Raw genomic sequence first — 17,537 nt, forward strand, 5'->3', positions numbered from 1 at the left:
ATATATATATATATATATATATATATATATATATATATATATATATATATAACACTCTTCAGAATTTGATTGTAATGAGGTACTCTTAAAATGAAAACATAGTCATTACATTGCTATTAAATACAATTAAAGAGAGAAGCTTGAGATTCTGGGAGAAAAAGATTAGCTATTGTATTCTGTTGCACATCATTAGTGAAGTGGTATATAATAAAAGCATCTGTTAATAACAGATGCAAATTAGAAATGAAGTAATCAAATTCAGTAATTCATAACTTCTTAGAATACATTTACAAATTTATGCCATCAATCCTGTGAAGAATGGCTCTTCTGATATAATAATATGCAAGGAGTCCTTCCTATTAGACTCTGAGCCCAATCCAATAATAAGGAGAATAAAACAGTATTAGCATCATCACCTAGAGAGGATAAGCTTTGTGCATAGCCCTTTAGGGCTATCCCACTCTGCAGCGTCCACTGATGGGAAATGGTTTAAAATAAAAAAATCTCTTCCAAGAAAAGGAAGACTCATATGAAGTATTTTTCTAGCTCTGTTTGCCCCTTCCCAGCTTGCTTCATGAGTTTAGGGTATTTGGCTAAGAGAGAAGAAGGGATATGGTATTTGTAAATGATGGGACATGTGATTTAAAGAAGTCACATGGGCACTCTACTTGGAATTAGAAAGTGGGTCCACATCTTGAAGGAGCAATTTCCTAGTTATGTGACACTAGATAGCAAATCACTTCAACTCAATTTCAATTTACTTGCACATAAAATGAGGCGAGATTAGATGAACTTTAAAATCCATTCTGAGGGCAACTAGGTGGCACAGTGGATAGAGTGCCAGGCCTAAAGTCCTGGAGATTCATCTTCCTGAATGCAAATCTTGTCTCAGACAGGCAGCTATGAGGCACAGTGAATAGAATACCTGCCCTGGAGTCAGGATGAGTTGAGTTCAAATGCAACCTCAGACACTTAACACTTACTAGCCTGTGACCTTGGGCAAGTCACTTAACCCCAATTGCCCTGCATTCTCCCTGCAGAAAAAAAAAAAAAGGAAAATCTGACTTCAGAGACTTACTAGCTGTTGACCCAGGGCAATTCACTTGACCCTGTTTGCTTCAGTTCCCACATAAGTAAAATGAGCTGGAAATGGCAAACCACTCCAGTATCTTTGCCAAGAAAACCCTAAATAAGGTCAAGAAGAGTCGAACACAACTGAGAAATGGCTGAACAACAACAAAAATCCATTCCAGTATTGATTTATGATGCAATGCAGATGAGGTCATTATCAGGGAAGGATTATTAATGGTGGTTCAAGAGTTCTACTTGCTGGAGGTGGGCATTGAGTCCTCTCACCATGATTTGTGATGGGCTTTCCATAGACAGAAATTGTCCCTGCTAGTCACTTGACAGCTGAAAGAGGAAAAATCACCAGTCCTCAAAAGTGTCAGTTTTCATGGATCTCAGATACAAGATTCCCTAGCCGGGAATATCTTTGTTTTCATCTGATGACTGTCCCTGCTGGAGAATGATTATTTAACCCCCTGTGGAAACTGTGATTTACCATATTTTTAAATTGCTCATTTCCTAGAACTTTGAAGTTTGAAGCAACTCCTTTGCCTTTTGGGGGACCTTCCAGTGTCTGGGAGGCATGATGAAGTGTTTGATAGAAGTTTAATATTCATTATATTATTATCAATATATGCAATTGACTTGCTTATTATGCTATGCTGAGAGTAGCATGTAGGTAGCTTATTACCAGCTTGTACATAGTTTTCCAGTAATATTTTTCTGCTTGAGTGGGAAGCCAAATTCATTTTGCCAACTTAATCTGATTAAGGCTCACTCTAATGAATAATTCCAAGAAGGAAGTCAGCTTTTCTCATTGACTGGTATTCCAGAATTTTTTTTGGGGGGTGAATTTACAAGTCCATACATCCTTTGAAAGATAGATGCTGCCTGGTTAAAAAAAAAATCTCAGAACTGAGCAAAATCATTGACTTTGCCAGTCCATGGACCATCTGCATTAATTCATCATATCTGCCCATCAGGTCATGCATAAACCACCAAGATAGCTTCTGAGTCTAAGAATAAAACCAACATAGTGGGAACTAACATTCCCTGGTTAGGGAATAAGCTCTTTCTTTTGTATGCTTTAGAGGAGGCAAGAGAGAAACAATCCATAATTTACCCTTTGGAAAGGTAGTTGGTATAGAAGCCATGTTTTCTCTGAAAATGCCCTGGAGAGATTACAGCTAAAATAAGTGGAACATTGAAGATGCACGATTCATTCACAAATAACACAGTTTTTCAATTCATATTAACAAATATTTTGATGTATAAGAATCACAGTCTTTTCCCTCAAGGAGTCTACTTTCTTCTAGATTAAGTTTCTTCAGCTATTTCTAGGAGTGTGATATATATTTAATTCTTGCATTTTTTAATTGGACGTGCTTTTTATAGCTTTGTTTTGTTGAAGGTCAACTTGACTGATGATCTAAATTATTTGGAGAACTAACTTTCTTTTATTACTGATTAAATGCAGAACTCCTTGCCTCTCTAATCAATCAAAAAGAATCAAACCAAACCATGATATTCTTAACTATCCTTTGAGCTTTATAATTCTATGGCAAAATGAAACAAATGAATAGTTGATACTGATTTGTTCATATGTATACCAAGCATTAGAAAATTCTACCCCTGATGACCTGGGGAATCGAATGCGGGCTCAGACACTTAGCACCTACCCAGAAACACCTGGCCGTGTAACCTTGAGCAAGTTACTTAACACCAATTGTTTAAAAAAAAAAAAAAAGAAAATTCTACCCTCATCTTTTTCATCACATGGCCTACTTCAGCCTCCACTTAATTGACATGACAGGGGAAAGCCAAATACTTTCAGCTTTTAGGAACCCATTATAGGCTAGTAATAAATTATTTACAAACCTGAAGAAATCAGAAAGGCTTTCCTCAAACAAATGCAATATTTATAATAACTTCAGCCATCAAGAAAACTGAAAAGTGTCAAAAGGAGCAATGACATTCATTTTATTTGACATCGTAGATAAAACAGATTTTACTGCCACAATTTTGACCCAGACCATACAAAATAGGGGCAAGAAAAAAAAAACTAAACATCAAATGGAGATAGTAAATTCACTTATCTATTAATAGTATGAATTAATATTTCCTCAGCACTGTCTTAGTCAGCTTGGAAATCTAATTGTTAAAAAATATTAAATTTATCAAAAATGAATTGGCTGAGCATTTTTCTCAGTGGTTTGGCAGATAAGTAGTCTGTTCTTTATAAGTAGTTATTGATGGTATGGTTGAACCCAAATACACCCCCAAATGAATTTTTTTTTCTTTTTCATTGATAATATTTTTCCCTATATTATGAGTGGATTTTCTTAGATAATAATGTCAAGCTCAAATACAAACAGATTCCTGGGGTTACATATTGATGGACTTGGAAAAACATAAATTAACATTATCTACTTTGCATTTTATTCTTATTTATGTTTGTAAATATGACTGAATTAAATTTTAATATGGAACAGTCAGCACTCAGGAGTATTGTGGGAGTCTGGTTTGAAACCTCTGCTCTACATATAAAACATTATATCATGTGTTATTTATCATAGCACTTTTAATGATCCCAAACTGCTTGTGACTGCAAAAGTTTATCTTTTCAACATGAATATTTTTTACTGATACCAATGATACAATCTAGCTGAAAATCATGGACACAGTGACAAAAAGAATAAAATTTCCTAAAGGAAAATGAAAACATGTATGATGAGTGGAATAAAGTACCAATGATAACTTGTACATGAGAAGGGTCAGAACCATGGATGTGCTGGTATCTTTTTAACAACCAATCCTCCACAAAAATAATGTATACACAACATACTTTTATATTTAATCTACATTATTATCATTTTTATCACTTAAGTCCAGATAATCAACAAAACTATAAATCAAATTCTGATTTGTAGTGCTTGCCAATTTCCAAGTTGTACATGATCACAGAGAAAATTTAAGTATCATCACTTTCCAGCTGTTCAAACTTGTTCCTAAACACCCCTGGTCCTGAGAGACATCATCAAAGAAGTATGCGATTAGAAATGAAGAGGAATTTGCTGTCTTGGCAAGGGGGGGAGGGAAAGGATAGAGGCTCAAATTTGGAACTCAATCTTAAAAAATGAATGTTGAAAACTATTTTTATATGTAATTGGAAAAAAAGACTATTAAATTAAAAAAAAAAGGAAGAGGAATTGTTAATTAAGCAAAAATGAGAGATAACATATGGACCATTTGAATGTTGCACAGATAACCATAGAATGTTAAAGCTAGATGGAAGACATCCAGATCATTAAATAGATAGAATAATTATAGAAAGACAAGAAACAGATTAAATGAATATCTTACATTGACAAAGTCAGAATTCTAGGCCCCCATTCCCAATCACCTAGACTCACTGGATGACTCAATGAATGAATAACTGGATATTGTTTGTCCTTCAGTTTCAAAGAAGACCAATAGTGATTTCTTGAGTTTCATGTGAATTAGATTTAAATGAGGCAGCTCCTCCTGAGTCATCTAAGGCCAGTGTCAGAACAAAGGTCAATATGACTGGTGATATCCCAGGATGCAGTGGATGACCTTCATGTCTTCAATGTCTGACCAAGCTGTAAGTACTCCATTGCATTTGCTTCAGCTGCCTTCATGCCATAGGAAAAAAATTGTTTTCATTCTCCCATTCTACCTGGGAGAAGTCTTCACATGCCTGGGACAGACATCCCCCTAACTCACCAACAGGTTTGTGGCATATTGGTTACCCTCAGCCTGATTTAGCATGACTGCAGAGACAGTTTTGGGGTATGGCTGCAGGGCTGCTGCAGTTTCTTAGAACCACAATAGAGATTTGAATGAAACAGTTGGATGCCAAAGGTGGATGAGCATCCCTGAAAAGGGCTCAGTAAGCCCTTTTAAATACCCCATTCACCCCAAAACTAAATGAATTAAAGGCCCTTATTAAATCCTTACTATAAGCCAGGAATTGTACTAAACTCTCAGGATTAAATACCAAAAAAGCAAGATAGACCCTGTCCTTAAGAATCATGCCCTCTGATAGAGTAGAGTAATTTGAGGCATAGAGAATAGTATGTGGGAACATTGATAGAGCTTAGAAATGGCCAGAAAATTACTTGAAAACCTGGTTCTGGCAAAATAAATTTTAAAATTTAAAAATCTAACTCTTTTTAATCCAACTTCTTAAGGCACAAGCCTTACCATGTCACTCACTATCTTCCTATTTTGCCTGCAGGATGAATGCAGACTCTTCAGTCTTGTATCCAATGCCCTTCATAATCTGAAACCCACCTACCTTTCCAAACATATTTTACACTAAACCCTCTTCATGACTCCATACTCTAACCAAAATAGGCTAGTTATTTTCCATACCCACCAAAGTCATATCCAATGACTGAAATAACTTTCCTTCTTATCTTTGTCTCTCTGATTCCTTATCTCTTTTCAAAGTTTAATTCTCATTCTACCTGCTCTATAAAGCCTTTCTTAACTGCCCCAGTTATTAGTGCAGAATCCTTACTTAATTTTCCATTATATGGATTCATATTTATGGACAGAACCTCTAATAGAATGAGCCTATTTTTTGTTTGTTTTTTTTGTTATCCCAACAACTGACATTAGTCTTTGTACAAATTAGTCATTTGTTGCGTTAAATTAGATGACAAACTTATCTACACTTATAATATTAAATATTAAAAAATATATCAAAGCATTCTGTATTAAATATGATTTTTGCCTATGGGGCATTCATCCAACTAGACTATAATTCAAATGACTATCCTTTCCACCATCTTGCAGAGTGTTCTATAAGGAATAATTTTTTAATTCAAATCAGCAAATACACCAAACATACAAAATATAGACTGGGAGAAGAGATAAGAATTCAAATATGAAACTGTCGCTTCATGCTATTGAGTACAGAGACCTAAAATTTGCACAAGGCCTATAAAGTTCCTTAAGAAAGTGATACCTATAGACATATAGAAAGGATTCCCTCCTGCTGAAGATAATATATATTCTAGGTATAAGGATCAGTTTGTGTGAAGTTGTGAAAGGAAGAATTCTGAGATATTAGAATTTATGAATTGAAGTACAATTATCATCTCTAAGCCATAACCTTCAAATCTCTATATCCACCCTTAATATCTATCTAGAACTCCATTTGCATATCTGCAACCCCCTAGTAGATATTTGAAACTAAACATCTATGGGCATTTCAATTCAACATATCCAGAACTGAACTCATCATTCCCTCCCCCCCAACAAGCAGTACCTCTGCTCCCAAATTTACAATTATATACTTTTACATTTTCTTTGATTCTTCACTCTACTTCATCCTACTTATTCAATCAGTTGTCAATTCTTATGTTTCTAGTCCTCTATTATCATATCACTTCCTTTCTCTTTACTCACATGGCTTCAGCCATAGCTCAGTCTCTCATTACTTTTCACCTAGACATCTGCAGTAGCCTCCCAATTGATATCTGCTTCAGCTTCATGTATCTCCCCTTTTCAATACATCTTTCATCCATACACCCAAGTGATTTTCCTAGTCTAAACAAGGCTCCCCTTTATTCCACTGTCTTTTTATTCCCTCAAAAATCATCAGTTTTGCTTTTGAAACCCTTGAGAACCTGACCCTAACCTACCTTTTCTCACTTATTATAGATAATCCCTAGTGTAATGCCATGCATGAGCAGCTTTCCAGAAGAATGTGAACAGCTTTTAAGGTTCTTGATTACACAGTATAGTGAACATTCTATTTATTTCATAACAAATAAAAGCAAAATATTCACAGAAAATCAAGGTAGACCATTCACAATATTACAACTTATCACAGAAAATTACAATATAGTATGAACAACAGCTGATCATTAAAATGGCCACATGGTTTCCACCATAGTGGTCACAAAGTTTTGAACAAAGAACAATCATCTCAAAGTTCAACAGTCAAAGTTTTCCACGCATGGGGCATAGTAAGTTAACTCAATCAGTCACTTATTCAGCTATCAATTACTAAATATCATTAATCACTAAGTAAAATCATTAGAAAATACATAGACCCTGCACCCTTAGGTCACTAGTAAACTGCAAATTCATTACTATTCATTACCCACATAGAGCAGAGGTCTTTTCATCTTCACTGGAGGCAGGCAACTCCTACCTAAATCAATCAGTCACATGGATTCAAAGGCAGACAGGTCACAGTTCCTTGTCTAGTTCTCTGTGTAAGTCCTGCTCCACACTGAAGTTTACAAGGTACAGTCTATCTCAAATCCTTCACAATTTCTGTACCTGGGAACTCAAGGCTCAACCAAGCCACAAACTTGATTGTCTTCATTTGAAATACATTTTGATTAATGAGACAAAACTCAGGACAAAGAAAATTAAAAGGATTTTCCTATAAGTAGGTCAAGGTTATGTAAGTACACATTGAAGGGCTGATTACTGAAGATCAGCAATGGATTCACAGTGGGGACAGCTTTTATAGATAATGTTAAGACAATTTGTATATGTCCATGTCAGCAGAAGTAGTATTTCAGTACCCCTTGAATTTCAGTACCCCCTCCCCCCACAAGAATTGGCTGGTAGAGGTACAGGATGAAGAACAGGTGACACAAAAAGCTATAGAACCTCCCCCACACTGATTAATAAGTCAGACTGGGAACAATGGGGTGTAGAGTAAGCATCACTTTCAACAGTCAATGAAACAGTCAATATAGCAAAATTGAGGTCTTTAATCAGGGCAAGTGAGTTGCAACACAGGGTGCCAAACAGAAAGTGCTGGGATACTGCAGGAAGGGATTGAGAAGAGGGTTTATATAAGGTACTAAGGCAGAAAAAATGAATAAGCTTCTGGTGGGAGGGGTGAGGGATCTCAAAGTTTCACCAGGTGAGTTGTTTTGCATAATAAGCAAAAGTTTATAAAGGATGCTGGGGAATCTCTAGAGGGGGGAGTTTGGGAGTTTTACAGAAGAATTAGAGGTTGGAAGTGAGAATGACTGATCAACCCCAGGCAATTCATTGGCCTGGAATGTAAATCAGAACAGCTTTGGTCAATTCTTAGTCTACAATGTTTGTCTGCACTTTTACTGATGCCCTATAAGCTGCTGAGTAGCTCCCAAGATGACATTTAAATGTATATAGATAGATAGATATCTATGTATAGATATTGGATAGATATAGATACATGTCTTCCCTAGTAACTTTTTTTTTTTAAGGTTGGGACTTGTGAATTTTTGTCTTTTAACCCATAGAATTTAGCTCATGATAGGTGTTAAATAAATGCTTAAAATACAACATTTTTTTTTGGAAAGCTTTCTAGGTTCTTTGAACTTCCCTACCACACCCAGACACCTAACAATAAAAAAAGAAAGAAAAAAGGACTCTCAGTACAAATATGCATAGTCAAAACAAAATCCCACCTGTGGTCACATCTATTTCCATTTCCTTTGATCTGTTTAGATTATGCTCCAAATGGTACCTTGGGGTCAAAAGGTATACACAATAAATGCTTGTTAATTGGTTGCTCTCTAGCCCTAAGGCTTGGTTTGGGTGGGAGGGGAATTCATTTTTAAAACCTTTGCCCTGAAGGAATTGACAATCTTCCGAAAGAATTAAACAATTATTTGATTGGTTGTTTTCCTTCTTTCTGGAAGAGGACCAAAATGATATCACCATGCTAGAGTCAAGTTTCAATGTGTCCCACTGTGGCTGATCAGACCAATATGAGCTTGGAATGCTCTACCATGTGTTGGGCACCAATAGTCCATGTGAACATTTGGGTGGAATCTCCAAACCTGCACATCCTATCTTTCCTTTGAGCTGTTTCAATTCTGCTTTCCTCACAGAGCACAGCACCTTCTCTGACGTGGGCACACCATGCTGATGAGCCTTGTACCAGTGTCTCCCATGTCATACAATCAATTCCAAAGTTCTTAAGAGAGACCTTGAGAGTGTCCTTGTATTACTTCTTCTGACCACCATGTAAGCAATTACCCTGTGTGAGTTCTCCATGAAACAAGTCTTTGGCAAGCTTACATTTTGCATTCGAACAACATGGCCATATTGGAGTTGCTCTCACTGAAGCAGAATTTAAATGCTTGGCAGTTTAGTAACAGACTTGAAAATAAGACATCTAACAAATGAATGGATCCAGATGGATTTCCTGTGTGAGTGGGCACCTAAGCTTAGCTTTTAGTTTTCATGGGGAGTACTTTTGGTGCATGCAAGACAACTTAGGCCAAGACTTGGAGAACTAATGTTGTATTAGGAAATAAGTGGAGGAGTTAGACTAGAATAGAGATTACTTAAGGAAATACTGTGTGAAGTAATTCTAGAATGATTGTCTGGAGCCACATTGTGAGGAGTTTAAATGACCAACTAAGGAGTTAGGATATCTCAAGCAAGGGAAAGGTATGAAATGGATAAATGAAATGGACATGACAGCAAAGCCAATTATAATTTAATAGGAGTGTTTATTAACCTCGGTGACTGTCTCCCCAATAGGGAAGACAGCCTCGAGTCTCCTGAAAGGTACAATTTTATAGTGTAATATGTTGCTAACAATAAAGTGTGGTTCCAAGGGGGGACTGCCATTTCTAGTAAAGTCTTGGGTACCTAACAAGAACAGACTTGTTTCTGGGGTATGTTTCTAGCAGCACAAGTGAAAAGTTCCTTCACTATTACGGCCTATTAGGTAGTTTCCAGGGACCCTGGTAGGGGCCCCTTCTAGCAGGTTTAGGGGGTTTTGGTGTATAATTTCTGGTGGGCAAGTCACTCCCCCATTTTCTTGATCATAATTGAAACTCAGACTCAACTGAGTCGCAGGACATAGATAGTGCGGAGGGCAAACAGCTTGACGGCTTGGATTCTTTTTCAAACATAGGTAGATAGGCAATTTATGAAACATGGGAAACAACATGAACCTGGGGTCAAGCAGGGCACAGAGATCAAAGGAGAGGGTGGCCTGCCCATGAGTTACATTCTTTACAATTAGAGTCCCATCAATTGTCTTAGTAAGAGTCCAAGAGTACAAAGTGGGAGCAGAGGAATTGGAACTGGCCAAAGGCAGGAATGCCAGGAACAGGAGCATCAGGACAGGCTCTTAATCTTCAGTTGTAAGTCACTGTTTGGCTGTGTTATCCACAGGTCTGGTGGGTCAGGGAGAGCCATTATCTTGATGTGTGAGGGGTGGATCCAGGCTTTTCTTCTAGCCACCTTAACAGTGGAATGGTCTGGTACACCATTCAGACTGTGTCACACTAGAGATTTTTTTTTAATTTCCTCTGAAAGTATTTTCCTTCTTTAAAACAGTTTCAAGATTTGTTAATGATCACTAAACTTTTATGAAGAAAATTAGTTGAAGACTTTGAAATGATCTTAAGCAGTTTGCATAACTTTCTGTACATGTTATAATTCTAGATGAAAAATAATATTAGATTTTCCAATAAGTTAACATGAAAGAGCTCATATCTTTTACTGATTACTTGGTCTGAGCATAAAGACTTGTTATAGAGGGAAAAAGCAGGGACATGTGACATTCCAAATGTGCCAGGAGAAAAAGTCCTTGGCTCTGTATAAATTCTGGTACAGTTATAGATATTCCATCTCAAGCAGCATCTATTCCATCTCATAGCTACTCTCAAGAATAGGGGGGGGAACATTCCTTTTCAAAGGAACCTCATAGATAAACTGAGCCAGGAGGGATCCCATCCCAGACAGAGGCTAAGATTGTCCCTTCAGCCTTTACCAAATATAGATTTGCACCTGTTGACAGTACAGGATCACATTCCTCTGATTAACTAGTGGCATTTTCTCTCAGACACTTATTTAATACAGACAACTATGCCCAAATTCAGACTCAAAATAAAATTTAGTTATAGTCTCAAGTGCTTTTAACCTTAAACAACAAGCTTCACCAGTAACAGCTCAGGGCCAGTTATAATTATTTCTATTCTCATGGGGCTGCAATAAGTAATAAAGATATATCAGATCTTGTAATGTAAGGAATTCCATTTACCATCCTTCTAAAATATTAAAGCCAATTTATATAAATCATTTTTAATCTTTGCAACTTCTTAACAAGTTAGGTTCATTTAAAACTTACATGACTAAAACAAATTCCTTTCTCAGGCTGAATGACCTTTCCTGGAGATAGTTTCTAGGAGATTTGACAGTTTTACAACATAAGGAAAATTTATATGAATTGTAAGCAGGAGAGACTGCTCAGAATGGGCAGAACTAGTCAGACAAGTTTTCATCCAATTAGTTTCCTTCTTTCCACATACAGTAATCAATTAACAGTTATAGGTTTTAGCATTAAAACATTAGTCCAAAATAGCTTAGTTAACAGTTTTACAAGTTTTTCTAAATAGCAGATGTACATATTGCAAATCAGGATTAAAGTAACACTACTGGCCTTACACAATTTTTCTCCTCACTCAGGTTTTACAATATACAGTATAGAAATACAACAATAGTATAAACTGTGAGATGACATTAATTGCATTTCCAAATTACATATAAGAATGATTGATCTTGCCAAGTGAAGAGTCTAGTTGACTTCTAACATCATTTTCTCCTCTCTTTTTCTCATTTCCCCACTTTACAGATGAATTGAGACTCAGGGTTAAATGATTTATACTAGGTCACACAACCAGTCAGTGCAGAGTTTGGAACACACTGTTTCTCACTGACAAGCTTTTTCTCACTTTTCTGATTTTCTCTCTTTCATCTTTCTCTTAGCTGTACCTCTCTGGTTTTTCTCTTTTTGCTCTATATTCTGCGGTGTTTTCTCCCTGCTCCATTGTTTTCCATGAGTCCTTAGCAACCTTCTTTAATTCCTTGGCACTGGAACAAGCAAAGGGATCATTTGCAGCAAGGGAGAAACATTTTAGATGGTACTGAAGTTGAGGTACAGGGTGAACACTATATTTCAGGGGGAAACCCTCCATTTTTCCAAATTCATCACACTCAAAGCACATTATCAGCAAACTGGGGAGTACCAGGAGATGGTAGCCTGGAGCATTGAGAAGAGGGTTTGGGAAACTTGAAGTAAAAACTTCAGGCTCTGCTTATTAAGAGTGATGGGCTTCAGGCTACCTGGGGATCTAAAACTATTGCTAGTGGGAGCTAAGCCAAGTACCCTTTTACTAAACTATTTAGGCTGTGGAAAGAATATAAATTTAGTCTGAATAGCTCAGATCTAACATACACTTTAGTAGCTCAGATGTATCCCAGGTTTAGAATATGGGAAAATAATTAACTTGTCTTTGTACCTTTGTTTCACAAGCTTCTTTTCCCTTATCTAACTGTTCCCATGTCATTCAGAAAAATGTTCTATTTCAGGGATTTAACCTTTCAGGTAGGCAGATGAGAAGCCTGTGTGGTTATGATGTAGCTGCTGTACCTTCTCCCATTTTTTTTGGAGGAGGTTAACCCAAATTAACTTTACTGCAGCCCTAGTTCAGTTATAGCCAAGACAACAGGGAGAAAATCTTAATAGTTCAAACCTGTTACTGTCTGCTCAGCTCCATCAGAGCTGGATGACAGGGGGAGGGCTCTGTAGCCCTAGCTAAGAAGAACTGGGACCACAGGGAAGAGAATCTTAGCAGTTGTAACTTGTCACTATGGCACTGGTCTGGTCAGAGCTGGCTCACAGTGAGAAGGCACCATAGCCCTTAGCCTTGTCAGAGGCAGGACTGTGGGGAGGAGAATCTTAGTGGATTTTTCTTTTTGACCTTTCACTCAAATAAACTTTTCTTGGGTGTTCATTACTTTAAAATTTGAGATCTACTTCAAGACTTTAAGAGAAACTGCTTCTCATACAATCATGGTCTTAATTTTGAACTTTAAAATAAAAACATTGAATAACCAATCTGGTGACCTTAAACTTCAGTTTTTGCAGTTACACAGAACTAAAATTTCCTTGGTGCCAAATAGTAACCAGAATGAATTCAATTACCTGGATCTATATTGCCAATGATGTTGCACAGTTCTCTTTCTATGACTCAGAAAAGGGTTAAGTGTTAGTCCTATTTTTTTTTTTCAGCAATCGGGGTTAAGTAACTTGCTCAAGGTTACAGGGCCAGTTATTTCTGGGTGTGGTGCTGAGTGTCTGAGCTCGGGATTCGATCTCCAGGTCGTCCCAACACTGGAGCCGGTACTCTCTTACTCGCTGAGCCACCTGGCTGCCCCTAAGCAATTGGGGTTAAGTAACTTGCTCAAGGTTACACGGCCAAGTGTTTCTGGGTGGGTGCTAAGTATCTGAGCCCGGGATTCGATCTCCAGGTCTTCTCAACACTGGAGCCAGTGCTCTTACTTGCTGTGCTACCTGGCCGCCCCGTGTTAGTCCTATTTTAAAGTGCAGCTTGGAAACGTACTTCTCATTGATCATTGAAGTGGACTCTTTTTCTCTTAGATAGATTTTAGGGGAGAAATTTCCCATTCTCTCTCTGTCCATTTGTCTTTATACTTCAAGAACTTTGGCTGGAGTTCAAGGAGTAGAAGGAGAAATGGTTTTCTGCAACAGCCATTCTTTAAGAGATTATTAATCTTTCTAGCATAGGTACAGTGTTTCTTACAGCTTGGGTGCTTTTGGCTGCTTTTTTCAATCTTACAGGGTGGTAGATTTAGAAATTTCTTTACACAATCCCACAGACAGGATATTCAAGTTACATTGACTGAAAGAAATGCAGGCAGAGACAAAACAAAAGTTACAGACAGACAGAATATACACAAAACAACACAATACACAGAATACACTCTGGCGGCGTTTTTGTCTCTCCGGTGGCCCGTTGCACTGAGATTTTTGGATTTTGAAAGTTCATTCCCTCCCTTTGGGGATCCCAGGTGGAGCAACTGAGCTCCCAGAGCAACTGTTGGCAGTTGTCCCAGGTAAGCTGGTCTGATCCCGGGGATGGAGGTGGAAGAGCCCTGACAGGGTGGTTGAGTCAGGGCATGGGGAGCTGGCAGGAGACTGAGCTTTTGATCTTTGGCAATGGCTCCCTGGGCTGAGACTCGGGGCTGAACAATTTATGCTCCAGACTCAGCCAGCGATGGAGACAAAAAGTTAAAATTGTAGCACAGTTAAGATTAAAGCAACTCCTAGTGACAGACACACAGGACACATAAAGAAAGAGTTAAAGTTCCAGAGAACACACAGAATACATAAAGAAAGAGCACTCTGTTGGCATCCCGACTTTGGGGGTGTTAATGCTGCATCCAGCTTAGCCTTCTACTCTACCTGGGTCTGAGGAACATCTCTCATTGATCAACTCCCTAGGCACTTTTACACTTCTTGAGTACTCACCTAAAAGAAGACTCTTGTATCGAATTGAAAGAATTTGGGACGGACTCAGTTTCCTGGTTCACTCAGGAAACAATACAAGCCTGGGGCCAAGGAACATCTCTTGGTGGCCACCCCCTAGTGTCAAATTGCTTTCCTGGACCTTCAGGGAGCCTGGTCCAGCTGTCAATACAAAGCCAAAGGCTATCTCGGTGGGACCTCCAAATGAAATGGACATAAAAGCAAAGCCAATTATAATTTAATAGGAGTGTTTATTAACCTCAGTGACTGCCTCCCCAATAGGGAAGACAGCCTCGAGCCTCCTGAAAGGTACAATTTGGTAGTGTAATATTTTGCTAACAACAAAGTGTGGTTTCAAGGGACTGCCATTTCTAGTAAAGTCTTGGGTACCTAACAAGAACAGATTTGTATCTGGGATATGTTTCTAGCAACACATGTCAAAAGTTCGCTCACTATTATGGCCTATTAGGTGGTTTCCAGGGGCCCCTTCTGGCAGGTTTAGGGGGTTTTGGTGTATAATTTCTGGTGGACACTTCAGGTATAATCAAACTTATTCTTTTTATTATTTTGGAAGCTGTGTTGTTTAAAGATTACACATAGGAGAAACTGAAAGCAGGGAGAAAAATTAGAAAATATTACAATATTCCAAACAAGGTAAATTTTTAAATGAAATTAATTTAATAAAGCAATTTCCAAGATATTTTTTGCAGTGCAAGTTTTTTTTAATTTTAATTTTTTAATTTTTTTTTATTTTATATATATATAAATAAATGTTTTGAAGTTGGCTTAGAGATGTAATAAATATATATTGTTTTTTATATTTTTTTTATATTGTTCAAATAGAACCTAAGCAGAGCTCAGATTCCAAGCCTGAAGCATTTGTTTTTGAAACAAAAATACTTTTTTGTAAATAATGACAGATTCATTGGCTTCTGCCTTTCAAGGAAAAGGCCAAGTTTGAAAGGTAAATGGATATTCATATAGATAAAAAGAGGGTTTCTCTACCAGAGGAAGCAAAACATTCTACAATATGTACTTCATGAAAGCCAAAAGGACTAAAACACTAAGACAAAATTTCATAACAAAGATGCATTCTTGGTCTTTTCATTCTTTCAAGAAATATTTATAAAACCCTTATGCAGAAATCCCAGTTATTTCCTTGTGGTTTCATTCTGATCTTACATTTGAAATTGCAACTAACAAGAGAGGGATGGATCTTTATATTTGTCTTTGATTTACAGAGTTTTGTAGATTCTAATACAGTTTACACACACAGGGTCTGGACCAGTGATTTCACTGATGCTAGGAATTCTACTGAAGATGAAAGTGCTTCTACCAATGCAAGTCAGTGCCTTCTGTATAACTTGAAAGTACTTTATTACAGGGTTCTTATCTAGAGCACTGAGAGTTTAAGAAACTTAACCAAGTTCTCAAGGTCAGCATATTTCATAGACAAGACTTAAAGCCAGATTTTTCTACCTCTGATGACAGCTCTCAATCCACTATACCACAATGCCTTTGACCACCTGATGACAAAGGAAAATGGAAATTAAATTCCCACAATTCTTCAGCTGATCTGATTTTAAATTAGAGTGACACCTCAGAAGCCTCACTCAGTCCTTTCCATACACAGCAATAAGGGTTCTTTTTATCTTAATGAGGCAACAGAGAAAAAATGTGTGTTAACCACTTGCTTAGTGTGTGTCAAGTGCTGGAAATACAAGTAAAGCAAAAAACAAAGACAATGCCTGCTCTGGGACAAATAATCATTTTACCAAAGATTCCACCTGGACAGGAGTGAATTTAGAAAATAAAATATTTCCCATCATTTTTGATGGTTGACGGGCCTTTAAGCACTTGTGAAAAAGGGTCACTTTGTAGGTACAAGCACACCTTGTGATAGCTACAAAAGCCCTTTTGTAATCCATCTGGATTTTAACTTCCTTCCTGAACCACAATGGTCAGGTCAGGGATCACAGAATACACCTATCCCCCCATGGGGTACAGGCTCTGGGACCCCCTTGAACTCTCCTTGAATCTTCTCATGTATTGAGGAGTTTACCTGAGGATATGCCTTCCATTATACATAGCCCCAAATCTCTGTTGCTCTTAACAGCCTATCCCACCATTGGTGGTTACCTCAGGATTGTCTCCAGCTGCTTCCCACCCTTGTTCCCATCAAAGCTCCATTCCCTAGGTTCCAGGAGTCTCACCGCTCTCTAGTTATCCCAATCCCATCAACATCCTTCCTAGATTCCTCCTCAAGACCCTCCCAAAAGCCCTCCTCTAATCACCTGAGACTACTAGACCACCCCTAGATCCCTCCAACAATCTTTCTTTATATGAGATCCATCTTGCCTCCATGAAGGGGCACAGATACAATCTAGCTCTGACTCAGTCAGTATCAGATTGTTCTGGCCCACTTTCAATACAAGTGTCACAAATACTTAAGCTATTTAACAGTCTTCCCATTATGGCAAATCTTCAATAAACTTTGTTTTACCTTGGCTGAGACAAGGCTTGAGTCGAATTCATTCAGTAGGAACATATGTGTTGGTATTTTAGGGTACTGAGCACCTCTAAACCCCAAACCTCACACTCCTCCACACATACCCTAGCTTCCTTCTCTCATTTCCACATTTTAATTCCCCCTTCCATTTTCATCTTCATTTTTCTTTATACTTAAATAAAGGGAAGGCCAATCCACAAAACACTTTTAGCCTCTTCCCCATTCTTCTGCATCAGATAGCATGAGAAAGGAATTTTCTCAATTCCTAAGAGAATTAACAAAAGCTGGGAGTTGAAGATTCTATCCAGCTTGACTTTCCAAACTTATTTCACATTATTGTCTCCCATGTTTCAACTAAACTGATCTTCACACATGACACTCCCTCACCTGTCTTTGCAAAGGTTATTCCAAGGTTAGAAAGCTTTCCTTTTCCCTAGAGCCTGCCAGGGAAGAACAAAACTACTTAGAGAAGCAGGAAGAGACAGTGCAGCACAGCACACCCAGAATTTTATAACTCAGGAATCAGGTGCAGACCATCAAACATCTCAATCCTCTGGCACCTGATCCCCTGATCTATCACTCTAATTCTAATATATGGGGGAGAAAGGACTTCAGACATCTCCT

This window comes from Petaurus breviceps, unplaced genomic scaffold (genome assembly GCF_028583685.1).
Source record: "Petaurus breviceps papuanus isolate PSGF00001 unplaced genomic scaffold, PetGlider_PUasm1.0 126, whole genome shotgun sequence".
Classification (NCBI taxonomy): Eukaryota; Metazoa; Chordata; class Mammalia; order Diprotodontia; family Petauridae; genus Petaurus; species Petaurus breviceps.